This window comes from Lemur catta, chromosome 4 (genome assembly GCF_020740605.2).
Source record: "Lemur catta isolate mLemCat1 chromosome 4, mLemCat1.pri, whole genome shotgun sequence".
Classification (NCBI taxonomy): Eukaryota; Metazoa; Chordata; class Mammalia; order Primates; family Lemuridae; genus Lemur; species Lemur catta.
Genome location: NC_059131.1, coordinates 7,611,174 through 7,625,125, shown reverse-complemented (window position 1 = coordinate 7,625,125; position 13,952 = coordinate 7,611,174). Strand labels below are relative to the sequence as shown.

Below are 13,952 nucleotides of genomic sequence, written 5' to 3'. Positions count from 1 at the left end.
GCCGCGCCGGGGCCTCCGGGGGCGGGGCGGGGCGGGGGCTGCGAGGGGGCGGGGCCGGGGCGGGCCCTCGTAGGGGGCGGGGCCGGAGCGGGGCGGCGCGAGGGGGCGGCGCGAGGTGCGAGCGACCCGGCCGCTTTCAGGGCCCGCCCACGGGATGGACCAGCTCATCCCTAAGTGCCTACCTTCGCTTTGCTGCGGGCGGGGACCCTCGGGCCATGCTTCGCATTCTCCTTCCCAGAGCCGAAGTTGTATATGTCCTTCAACAAAACAGACCGACATATACCCATGCCTCGGAGCCGGGTGGGCCGCAGAACGGCGGGGAGGGCAGCTGCGCCGGGAGCCGGGTCCCCTGCGCCCTGCCCGTCAGCGGCGGGGCCTGAGCCCGCCCTTGGCTTTCTGACCCTGGTGCTTCGTTTCCTCAAAGTGGCAGCCGCGTTGACCACAGCTTCTCACGGCGGGGCCGCCACTGTCCTTACTCGGACATCAGAGCGCGCACTCCTGCTTCCTCCAGGCCCCGTGCAGACGCCGGAAAGGGGGCTCTGAGCAGGAGGGACAGCTCCGTCTCCCTCGGAGCCCAGGGGGGAGGCAAGGGACAAAGACATACGTCTGAGGGCGCAATGATTTAGATCAGAGGATGTCACATGTGAATTGAAACCCTAAAAGACGAGAAACACGCGAGTCATACAAAGATGGGGGGTAGAGCTTTGCGGAGAGCAGAAACACCAAGCGCGAAGGTGCTGAGGCCCAATCTTTAGGGTCTCGTAGGCCAAGGCAAGGAGTTTAGAGATTATTCCAAGATTATGCCAACCTGAGAATTTTATGATCTAATTTACTTTTTTAAAAAATCACTTCTTTGCTATATGGAAGATGGACTGTAGGAGTGGAAGCAAGCCAACAGGCCAGGCGGGACCGCAGGAAACCCAGGGAGATGAAAAAGCGGGTACTCAGCGAGAAATGGAAAGACTTCGGGTAGATCTTGGACGTATACGATCCCCATTGCACTCCAGCCTGGGCGACAGACAGCAATATTACCCCATCTCTAAAATAAAAGATTTTGGAGGTGAAACCCACAGTCTTGCTAACAAGTGGAGAACAGGCGGAGACGTGCGATGAGAGAAGGAATCAAAGGTGAGTGTCCACTTGGAGTGGGAACTGCTGAGGGCCACGAGGCTCCTTACTGAGATATGGAGGGTGAGAGAGTTGCAGGCTCCTTTGGGCCAGGCTGAGCTTGCAAAGCTTTGCAGCCCCCCTCCAGGGGGTGTCAGGAAGGCAGGCTCAGTGGACTGGAGGCTGAGCTCCAGCAGCTTTGGCCAAGATGTTTGGGGACAGCTACTTGAAGAGTTTTGCCCAGGCGATGTGGATGCATCTGGTCCACTCTAGCTGGGCTTGGGGCAACTCCCATCAAGGCAGCCGATCCCCAGGAGAGCTGGTGCCCCCTCCCATGCTGACATTGCCCAGGTGGGGGCTATACCAGGGGTGTCTTGGCATTTATAGGTGAGTTACTTCCACAGGGCTTGTTCAGAGACCGAGGTTGTGAGTGCATCCCTGCTGCCCACAAATTACTGAGGTTGCAGGACCGAGAAGGAAGTCTTCCCCCTCCCCTGCCCACCTCCAGGGAGAGTCTGACCTCAGCAGCAAATCTACCCCATGTGGACAGGCTTACCAGGAAGCCAAGTCCTACTTCAAGCTCCTTAAGTTTAGTCTTTATTTAAAATAAGTCAAATTATTCAAATTTGGAGATGAGGGCTACAAATATAGGAAAGTCCAGCTCAAAGGCCTCATTCTAAGCATGGTGAACCTGGGGGCAGAGCAGGGCTGGGCTTGGCTCTGATGAACAGGGTCTGGCTAGATTCAGAGAAGTCAGATCCTGTGGCTGTCCGGCTTTGCCTGCCACCTTGGGGGTCGGGCAGATACACAGAATTTTTTTTCCCCAAAATTCAATAAGAAGAAAACATTCACTAGATCACATTTTACTCCCAGGAGGTAAAATGAATGGGATTCTTCAAAGCCCTGGTGCTTTTGATCTGGCGCTGTCTGGAGTCCCCCTGGGAGGGCTCTTGGCTGTGTTGTCAGCAACCAAGCTGTGACTGACCTCTGAGCCGGTGACTGAGCAGTGACTCAGCCAGGAGAGCTGAGGTGATCCCCTTAGCCAATCCCAGGGCCTGCTGTGTTCGGCCCAACTTGGAAGAGAAGGAACCCAGGGATGAGTAAGCTTGCTCAGCGGGCTGGAGGAGGAAGGAGGGGCTGCATGATGCCCCAAGCAAAGTAATGTATCAGCCTCCATTCTGGAGACTGTTGCGCAGTCTGGGGAACAGGGTGCAGATGCTCCCACTTTGAGGATGATAAAGGTCATCCTGTGAAACACTTGGCACCGTTGCCGAGTTGGAGGATTTTTCAATTCTAAAACCCCAGACGTTGAGGAGTGGCCATTCCCAGAGGAATGTTCAGCCCAGCTGTGGTTCAGAGGGAGTGCCAAACAGCACCTGCACCCAAGCTGTCCATCTGCCAATGACGAAGCCTGCTGGGACCATTCTCCGCAAGGCTAAACAAGGAAAACTCCACTGTTGCCCTCAACTCCAGAAACTTTTCTCTGCATATGAAAGCAATGAGAAGGCTATCAACCACCCTTTTCTTTTTTTTTTTTTTTTTTTTTTTTTTTGAGACAGAGTCTCACTTTGTTGCCCGGGCTAGAGTGAGTGCCGTGGCATCAGCCTAGCTCACAGCAACCTCAGACTCCTGGGCTTAAGCGATCCTACTGCCTCAGCCTCCCGAGTAGCTGGGACTACAGGCATGAGCCACCATGCCCGGCTAATTTTTTTGTATATATATTTTTAGTTGGCCAGATAATTTCTTTCTATTTTTAGTAGAGACGGGGTCTCACTCTTGCTCAGGCTGGTCTCGAACTCCTGACCTCGAGCGATCCACCCGCCTCGGCCTCCCAGAGCTAGGATTACAGGCGTGAGCCACCGCGCCCGGCCTCAACCACCCTTTTCTAACTGAAACCTCCCTCCTGTCAGCTGGTGACAGAGAGCTGTAGTATCTTGGAAATTCTGAGGTTTCCCAGATCAACCACCTGCACGATTACTGGGCTCTGCCGCCTGGCCCTGAACACCTGAGGCGAGGTGGGTAGGAGGAGCGAACTTCCCTCTTCCTGGGTCCCTCTTCCGAGAGCCCCATGCACCACTGTAGGTAGGAGAACAATTGACTGATCCCCCCACAGCAGTGAGGAGTGGCATCGGTGGTTATCTCCTTAAGTGCCTTGGCAGAAAGGACCCCAAAGAAAGGACAATGAATTCTTGCCCTTTGCCCCTGGCACTAGTGCTGGGGCTTCCTGGAAGGGAGGGGCCCTAATGAGGTGACTTCATCCTGGGCACTCCAGTGTGTAGGTAGGGAGAAAGGTCACTCTCAGGAGAGAAAGCCTTTCCCTTCCCAGGTCACTCTGTGTCATGAACTTTGCATCTCTGTCATTAGAGCAACACACACCTAGAATCCTAATGTCCTCTTGCGGAACTGGCCCTCTTTATCCTCACTAATATCACGGGCTCTGAAATCTATTTTGTCTGATGTTAATATAGCTACTCCAGCTTTCTTTTGATCAGTGTTAGTGTTGTGTATCTCTTTCCATTCTGTTTACTTTTAACCTGTCTTTGTGTTTAAAGCAGGTTTCCCGTTGACCACACATAGTGGGTATTCTTTGCTTATCCAATCTGACAATTCCTGAGTTCTAATCGAAGGGTGTGATGGTTAATTTTAGGTGTGAACTTGACTATGTTAAGGGATACTCAGACAGCTGCTGAAGCTTTATTTCTGGGTATGTCTGTGAGGGTGTTTCTGGAAGAGACTGGAATTTGGGTCAGTGGACTGCATGAGTGAGGAAAACCCACTCTCACCCAATATGTGCGGGCTCTGTCCAGTCGGTTGAGGGCCCAGGCAGAAAAAGAAAAGCAGAGGAAAGGCAAATTCACTCTGTCTCCTGGAGCTTGGACACCCTTCTTCTCCTGCCCTTGGACGTCAGAACTCCAAGTTCTCTGGCCTTTGGACTCCAGGATTTGCACCAGCGCCCTCTGGGTTCTCAAGATTTTGGACGTATGCTAAGCTACACCACTGGCTCCCCTGCCTCTCCAGCCTGCAGACAGAGGGTTGTGGGGTTTCTCAGCCTCCACAATCACGTGAGCCAATTCCCACAATAAATGCCTCCCCCGTATCTATATCTATTCTATTGGTTCTGTTTCTCTCAGAACCCTGAGTAATACAAAGGGTTTACATTTAATATCATTAGCTGAATGGTTACATAAATAATAGCTGTTTAGCATCCTTGTCTACTAATATATCGTGAATGTCATTTGTGGGTCTGTTTATTTGACTGATTTTTCTCCACTTTATGGGTAATATTTTCCTACTCCTTTGCATGCCCAGAATTTTTGTTTGGACACTAGATATTGTAAATTTTGTAGCGTTGGTGGCTAGATTTTGTTATATTCCTTTAAATATCGTTGTGCTTTGTTCTGAGATGCAGTTAAGCTACTTAAGATTAGTTTGATTCTTCTGAGGCTTAGTGTTAAACCTTGTTCAACATCCAGAACAGCCTTTTCCTGGGCCTGATTCATGGCTTCTGCTGAGGCATTTCTCCTCTGAGCACTCTCCTCCATGCCCTGAGTTTTAGGGGGTTTTCCCAGCCTGGCTGGTGGGAACATAGTTTCAGTTCCTATTGCTGCATAAAGGTCTACCTCAAAAATTAGCAGCTTAAAGCAATATTTATTACTACGTGACTTCCTGCATCAGGAATCAGCTTCTTGTGTCCGGAGCAGCCCAGCTAGGTGGTGCTGACCAGGCTGGCTCAGGAGGTTGCAGACACTGCCATGGCCAGAGCCAGTCATCTGGCTTGCCACGGTGACCTCCGTGTGGGGCTGATTGAGCGGCATAGCTTCTGGCTTCCCAGGAGGGACTGACACAAAAGCGGGCAAGGTGGAAGCCACCAGGCCTTTCACAACCCAGCCTCTGAAGTCACACACCATCAGCACGACTCCCACCACATTCTGGCCTTTAGGAGCAAGTCGGTGAGGCCAGCCCACATTCAAAAGAAGTGGGATTTGATGCTTCCTCTTTTTGAAAGGAGGAATATCAAAGAAATCATGTACATATTTTAAAGCTACCACGAAATAGAACATTCCCCAGCCTGTGTGGTTTCCGGAGACTGTTCTGCCTGCGAGCCCCTTTTGTGCAGCTTTGCTCACACCCGTGTGCAGGGCGGTACCCACTGAAGACTCAAGGAGACCCCCTGCAGATCTCTGACCCTCTCTCTGTGGCTCCTTCCTCTCCAGAACTCTGTCCTGCAAACTCTAGTCCCCTCGGCCTCCCTGAACCCCAAACTCTTGTCTCCTGACTCAGTGAGCCCTCGCGCCTCTGTGTGGGCTCCCCTCCCTGCCCTGCCCAACGGGGACACCTGTCCCCTCTCATTTGCTTCCCTTCTCCCAGGAATCAGTGTCCTGCTCTGCCTGTTGTCCAGTGTCCACCAACTGTTGTTTCAGAAATTTATCCAGTTTTCTGTCCATTTAAGACAGGAGAGTAAATCTGGTCCCTGTTATTCCATCAGGGCCAGAAGTGGGGCCCCAGCAGCTGTGCCGACTCCCCGAAATGAGGCAGCAGCCATGCATGGAGGGGGTCCTCATACTTTTGCTTCTAGTCAAACATTACCTTGTTTCCTCTTCCTGGTCTGCCCCACTGTAAGCCAGCCTCTCTGTCACCTTGGAAGTTAGGTCCTTTGCTCTGCACTTCAGACCAGTCTGTATGCATTTAGCTTTACAGTCTACATCCTTCTTCCCAGTTTTTGCCTCAGCTTTATTGTGAACAGCTATATCCTCTGCCAGCCCCAGGGATGGTATTCAGAGCATCTGGTGTGGCAGAGCAGGTGCCAATCAGAGCAGACACCAGCCACAGCAGAGCAGGATCCTGCTGGATTATGGAGAAGGTTCCAAAAGGAAGGAGTAAATCTACAAAAAGAGGTGAGATGGCAGAAGTGAGACTGCTTACAGAACTTGGGACAGTAACTACAGCTGGTATTTCTAAATGTCTAATATTTTCATCATTGGCAAGGCCATATTGGTGTACGCTAGATGAATCTACCCAAAAGAAAACATATATGGGATTGCTTTTTAGCTTCAACTTAGAAATGCATCTGCTGTGGAGTGAATGTTTATGTTCCCTCCAAATTTATATGTTGAAGTTCTAATCCCCAGTGTGGTGCTATTTGGAAGTGGTGATTAGGTTTTGCTAAGGCCATGAGGGTGGGGCCCCATGATGGGATGAGTGCTCTTATAGGAAGAAGAGGTGACCAGAGCTCTCTTGCTCACCACCACGTGAGGACACAGTGAGAACGCAGCTACCTGCGAGCTAAGAAGGGGGCCTTCACCGAAACCCAACCCTGCTGGCACCCTGATCTCAGACTTCCAGGCTCCAGAACTACGAGAAATAAATTTCCATTATTTAAGCCACCCACTCTGTGATGTTTGTTATGGCAGCCTAAAGCAACTAACGCCACATCCTAAGAAGACCTGAAGAGGTCTTCTGGATGCCTAACGGGCATCCAGGTGGTGTCAAATCCACAAAATCAACCTGCACCGAAGGCACCACTGACGCTTGGGTCTTTCCCAGGCTGCCCCAGTGCAGAGCTCACCAATAAGCCTCTGAAACCTGAACCACAAAGCCGAGGCCTTGGTCAGCTGAGTGAGCCGGCCTCCAGCCTCAGTGAGCAGACACTAAGTAACCTGTTACAGTGCTAGGACGTCGGAGCCAGCCCGGGGGTAATAGCTCAGCTACCAGATGTTTCAGCAGATAGACCTTTGCACCCAGTCAAGATAAAACCTACCATCCTAAGTAACATACTTATTTTTCAGCTCTATAGAATCAATGAGGAAAGAGGAAAGGCTCTGGATTTGCCAACAAGTCATAACATCTTCTAAGGGAAGAATTAAATGCTGTTTGCCTGTAGCCATTCACTTTGGCCTCTGCTTGTTGCCTGGAGCCTAATACAACCTCTCTATTGTTGACCTAGAACCTGGGGTTGCTGAGGGGAGTAAATACACCCAGAGGACTTCACTTCTTTGCTCTCACATGTCCCTATTCCACAGTGTCCAGGGTGCTGAGCCCACAGGAGGGTCCCAGAAGACTTGTCACGTGACTGATGAATTGACTGGCTAAGCTAAGTTATCGCAAGAAAGGGACCAGCCACTTAGAGTTATTGTCGATTTCCTGGATTCCAACATGAGTTCCTGTGTACTTAGGAAAGCTAATATGAATTTTCTTTTAACCCTAAGCATAACATTAATATCATATATAAGTAAAAACACACATACATCTAAAAGGAGCATCAAAGATGTTAGAGGAACATTATCTACCTCTTCGGGCACCATGGACACACTCTGTCAATAACCTTCTGGACTTTGTCAAGACACTTAACGGCACTGGATTTCAGTTTGATTGTGTCCTGTAAAAGGAGATCTCTGGGATCCATTCCATCATTACTTTTCCTAAAATGGAACTTGGAGTGCTCACACCTCTTGGCAGGGAGTGTCAGATGTGCTGTGGACCTCCACTCCTCGGAAAGAAAGAGCAGCTATAGAGTCATGCAAGTGGACAATTATTAAGTGTATATAGGTAAATGCTAATGCGTGATTGTGTAGGCCAACCAGCGTGTGGGGTGGGGGGCGGTCTCTGTGTCCATAAACTTACAACATTAAAACCAGATGCATTTGCCCAGGCTCTAATCTATATGAGATGCTCTAACATCCCTGGAAACACAGCAAAATAGAGAAAATCTATTTACCATAACTCTGCTCAGAAATACTACTCTATATAGCTAAAAGGAATGCTTTGATAAGCTGCAAGGGGAAGGGAGGAGGAACTGTAGGGAGTGTGAGTAAATAACACCAAGTGGTTGCTGAACTGAAAGAAGGTGAGCTGAATGGTGCCGAATGGAGGATGCACGTTTAGAGGGAGGGGAGTGAAATTGTTTAAGGACAAAGTGGAAGAGCTGAGCTTTGCCCCAGCCTCACGCTTCCCCAGTCCTCCCCCATGAACATCCTCCCAAATGTGCACTGAAACATTGGTCCAAAGAGGCCCACAAGTTTTGGTTTGGCTGCTTTACACACACACACACACACACACACACACACACACACACACACACACACACAGAGGCATATCATATTTGAATTACTGAAAATAAAAGCAAAGAGAAAATTTTGAAGGCAGCCAGAGAAAAGACAAATTGCATAGAATAACAAGGTAAGAATTATAGCAGACTTCTCATGAGAAACCACACAAGAGAGCTAGAAAGTACATAACGTAGATTTTTCAGGTCGCATGGTCTCTGATGCAACCACTCGACTCTGCCATTATAGCACAAAAGCAGCCACAGACAATATCTAAACAAAGGGGCATGACTTCATTCCAATAAAACTTTATTCACAAAATAGGTGGCAGACCAGATAGGCCCACATTCCTAGAGTTTATCAACCCCCAATCTAAAGCAAAAATGTAGCAATGCTTTGTATGTTAACAGCATATGCAAAAGTAAAAGCACAAAGGATGCAAAGGAAGACTTGGGAATATAGTGAAGGTCCTTACCTTTTACATAAAGTGCTATAATAGTATTTTAAGGTAAATTATAATTAAAAATATAAATTATAAGTATTTGGGCAATCACTAAAAATGCTTAAGAAATATAAATAAGTCAATAAGGAGATAAAATGGAATTATACAAAAAGTTCAATTAACCCAAGTGAAGGCAGAAAAAGGAAAACAACAAGGACAGATGGCACAAACAGAAAACAGCTAGTAAGATGGTGGATTTAAATCCATCTATATAAAAAATCACATTAAATACACCAGTTAAAAGATAAAGATTGCCAAATTGGATAACAAAGGAAGACCCAGCTATACAATAACTCCAGGAAATCTGAGACCTGTGAAGGATTAAATATAAAGGCACAGAATTGTGGTGTGGATACATGATTCTATGCATTGATCCAAACTCATAGAACTGTATACTACAAAGAATATTACTGTCTGTAAGTTTTAAAAAATCAAACAGGATGTAGGAGTAAAGATGGAATGCAGACTGACAAATGAATCTGTGTTACAAATGAATTACATAACTGCAGTGACCTAAGTAACTTTGGCCAAAAGTGTTTCAACTGAATACCGTAAGGCCAAAGACTAAAAGAACCATACACAAACCTGCATGATCCACAGATATGAAATGTCAATCCTCCGTATCCGTGGCTTCTGCATCTGGCGAATATATCAATGTGCGGTTGGCTGAACTCTCAGATGTGGAACCCATGGATACAGAGGGCCAACTGTACTTTAGTTGGGTACTAGGGTTGAAAACATAAGTAAATGAATTGTAGACAATAGGAGTGATGTTTCTTGCTGTTGGAGAAAGAAGTTACAAATAAGGAAAAGGGAAGGGTTGAATGTACCTTATGATCTGAATTGGTGTCACATATGAACTCATTTTTTTAAATATAGATAGATGATAGATCAGATAGATAGATGGATAAATGGATGGATGGATAAAGTAGAGGTGTGTGTATGCAGGGTTATCATACATACATATATTCTCTCTCTCTCTCTCTCTCTTTCTCTCTCTCTCTCTCAGCAGTGACACCCAGTAGCAGTGGGCATATGAGCACCCAGGTCTTGGTTTATAAGTACTATTTTCCAATAAAAAGAATTAGGGTTCATTGGAGAACTGATTGATCCCAGGGCCAGAACAGAGAAAATGCTACATGACCCAGGAGGACCTTGTGGTACCAGAAAGTAAGGAAGTGCCAAAAAAATTAAAAAATTAAAACTACGAGCAAAGATGTTGAAAGAGCACAGAAGCCAACATGAAGACCCGCCAATGACCAAAGTTGAAACTTGCCGACCAAATAAATAACAATACTATTGGATTATAACCCCAATAATTTTCAAAACCCACCAATCCATACTGATATAAATTAATAACTGCATTTAGAAAGGAATGGTGAAGACACAACTCTTGTTTAGAGAAGAATTCCAATTAACACATGTAGAAAGAATGAGGGAAGAAGAAAACCACCATTATAATCCAGCTGCAGTGATATTAATAATTGCTACAGGCAGGATCCACCAATGGAAGCTAAGGTTACCTGGCAAAGGAGAAACAGGATATTTACATAGTCTCAAATACTTCCTTCAAAATATTTAGTAATTACAAAGGGAGAGCACTTTACAGTGGAGAATCCGGCAGACACCACCTTAACCCAGCAACCAGGGTTAGTATCTCCAGTACGGCATATTGACACCCTGCGCCCGATAGGACGCCCTGGAAATGTGGCATCGCTCCGTAGCCTTCCTCCCAATAGTACATAAGAGCTGCAACCTAATTATGACAAAACATCAGCCAAACCTAAACCAAGGGACCTTCTACCAAGGTGACTGACGAGTGCTCTTCAACAGGCAAGGTCATGAAAGACAAGGAGAGGAGGAGGAGGACAGGTCCCGGCCTGGGGGATGGACGGAGGAGGCACGGCATGGGAACAGAGCTGAGGACCCGGGTTCCATGCTGGAGCAGAAAGCCTCCACGAGTGGGAAAACTGGTTAACATGCTGCAGCTTAGTTAAAAAAAAAAAGAAAGAAAAAAAAACGTAACGTGCTCAAAATTGCCATGGATGGTTACTTTCAAATGATTGGTAGAGACGCAAAGGCCCAAGGGCTTTGGGAGCAGGAGCAGTGCTGACAGGGTGCTGGGGTGGGAAGAGAGGCTCGGCTGCGTGTAAGCTGATGGGGTCTGCCCCAGGCCCGGAAGAGCATCGTGACAACCAGCAGAGCTGAGCAGAGAGGAGCTGGGGGTGGGGGCCTGGGGCAAAGGTGGAGCGACGTGTTCGTCAAACCCTGGGCAGCGGGAAAGCTCAAAGTGTGTGGAGGATTCCTGTGCAGATCATCCAACAACTCAGGGGTTTGTTGAGCGGTCAGCAGGGGAAGGCAGGCTGAGACCAGCACACACACGATGGCCTCAGGTGGCAGCCTACGGGGTGTTTCATCCCAAAGGCCCTGAAGAGCCATTAAAAGCTTGTAAGCAGGAAGTGAAACATTACAAAGCTGAAGCCGGCCACGGCAGGCTTGCCATACAGGATGTCGGGAAAGCCAGGCAGCGGATGAAGCAGAGTGGGCTTCTATGATGGTCCAGATGTTCAGTGATAGGGTCAAGCTATGGTCGTGAACTGATTGTCACGGGGAATTGAAGGGACGGCACATTTCCAAGTGTGTCTGTTTTTGAGTCTGAGAGAAGGGACCACTCGAGCAATAACCCTGCCCGTCACCACCCAGGCTCACGGTGGGGCATAGCCAGCGTCTCTGCAGGGCATCAGTCCTGACCCTGCACTGGGACATGACAGCCCTGGTAGCCTTATCCATTAAATGTCCTCCTTGGATTTAGGAAAAGTGATTCTTCATTTGTTTCCACGATCCCGCATAAAAGAAGGGCACGGAATCCAGGGAGAACAAAGTGATTCAGGAACTGTGTCCGTGAGCGTCCCTGCCAGGGGCCCTCACATAGGTGTAAGACCACACAGCCTGGCTGTTTTGAAAAGTCTCTGACAACCACCCTTTCCCAACTCAGAAACAAAACAGAAAAAACAAAAAAGTCCACTGCCTTAAAATCCCATTGCAAGTATGCTTCCTATAGACAGTTTCTGCTGATGTCTGGTGGCTGTCCGTACTGCACAGCCCTCTGCCCGGCGGGATGTGAGCAGGGAATGAAGAGAGTCAGGAAAGGGGGAGGAGCAGCCCAGGACAAATGTCACCTACTGCACACAGGTGTGGCGGGTTCTCCTGGGGTCCTGGTTGGGGAATTGAAGCTCCTGTCCCTACTGCCTCCTGTCCTTCTAACAGGAATTAGACTCTGGAGGGTCCTGTTAGGCTCCAACTTGGAAAACTCCCTCAAAATACACTCAGTATCACAGGCTGATCTGCACATCTAAGTGGCATTTCCTTTGCATTCCCCATGTAAATAAGATATTAGAAAAAATATTGTATAAACTAGAACTTTATAAATATGGATCATAGTTTATCATTCTTAAAAGAATTCCTTGAGAAGGCATCCAGTGACACTGAAAGTAACGAGACACTTGTCTGAATGCCCAGAACAAACCAACGGACAGAGAACAGAAGCGAAACCCCGAGCCTTGCTACAGGGCCCTCGTTTCCCCGAGTCTCAGTCGCTGCCGTCTTCAGCGAGTCCGGCCCGGGAAGCCGGCCTGGGAGATGCTGACACACCCCGCGGGGAAGCTGCCCCTTACCTTAGCTGCCTGAAAAAAGTCTCGCCTCCCCCATTTACAGGGCGAACCATGAGGGCCCCATTCAGATTCCATTGAACTTCTTAGGGAGGTCTCTGCTCATGGGAATGTTGGCCTCCCGCGGGTCTCCTCTTCCTCCTATTGGTCTAGTTCTCAGCAGGCTGGGCCACTGCTTGGTGGCTGCTGGTAGGACCGGCATGACTGGCGGCCCCCGGTCTGCCATTCATTCTCTCCTTCCTCCTGCTCCTGCCCCTAGGGCCCCCAGTCCTCTCCCATCTTCTCCCCTGCTCCCGCTCTGCTCTCTCTCACATTCCTCCGCGCCTCCCATGGGCTCCAGGAAACGCGCATTGTTGGGTGGCAGGATTATGACATCACCTGGGCTGTGACATCAGCATTTGGTGGTGCTCGGAGGAGAGAAAGATCAGAAGAGGTGAACGGGGACCAAGCAAGCCTGCGCAGGGAGCTGCTTTGGGACCTTCACTGGGTTTAGAATAGAGCCTAGGCCACACCAGAGGCCGACAGAAAGCTTGGGGCCCAGTGCGACCAGATGCCTTCACCCTGAACTCTGAGTTCGCAATAGGCTAACTAGAAGGGACTTTTCATTGAGAAAGCTGCACTCCAATAAATTGAGAACTTGTGGAGGGAGGAAATTATCTTACCCATTTTTTCATAAAGTATCAAAATTTGGTGTTACCTGCTGAATCTAATACTGAGATTTCTGCAATAGATGTTGTTGAATAGAAAAAGCATCAAGTCCAAGAAACTTAAGCTATGTATGAGCTCTTTGAAATGCCTAAATCAGAGGGGGAAATGATGGATAATTACAGGATACAATGGTTGAATTATTGTTCAACCAGCTAAAAACAGAAGGTTTTAATTGGTGCCAAAATAGGAAGTTATTAAACAGAATAGAATCTTTTAAAATGTGACAGTACCGTGTGGCATGAGAGGAGAGAAGGTTAGCACTCTCCCTGACAAGGATGGAAGAGGCTCTCGGGCTGCGCAACACACATATGGTTAAGCCATTGCCACCTACTTTGTGGCATTTAACCATTGTTTTTAATTTGGAGATATCTCAAAGAGCTAAAAGTAGAACTACCATTTGATCCAGCAATCTCACCACTAGGCATCTACCCAAAGGAAAAAAAGACATTCTATAATAAAGACATCTGCACTCAAATATTTATGGCAGCACCATTCATAATTGCAAAGACATAGAAACAACCCAAGTGCCCATCAATACATGAGTGGATTAATAAAATGTGGTATATGTATACCATGGAGTTTTACTCAGCCACAAAAAAACAATGGTGATATAGCACCTCTTGTATTATCCTGGATAGAGCTTGAGCCCCTCCTTCAAAGTGAGGTATTACAAGGATGGAAAAACATGCACCACATGTACTTGCCATCAAATTGGTACTAACTGATCAACACTAAGGTGCTCACAAGGTAGTAATACTCACCGGGTGCCGGTCAGGTGGGAGGGGGTGTAGGGGTGGGTAAACTCACAACTAATGGGTACGGATCACACTGTATGGGGGAAAGGCACGCTTGTAGCCCTGGATTGGGTGAGGCAAAGGCATTATATGTAACCAAAATGTTTATACCTCCATCATATTCTGAAAT

The 13,952-nt window shown here is 48.1% G+C and overlaps 1 non-coding gene across 1 annotated transcript; it reads left to right on the top strand.

The window, feature by feature from the left end:
• Positions 1–13,259: 13,259 nt before the first annotated feature.
• On the top strand, positions 13,260–13,385 carry LOC123637649. The gene has a single exon (XR_006734999.1). It is a non-coding gene; the product is annotated as a U6atac minor spliceosomal RNA (small nuclear RNA).
• The last annotated feature ends 567 nt before the right edge of the window (positions 13,386–13,952 follow it).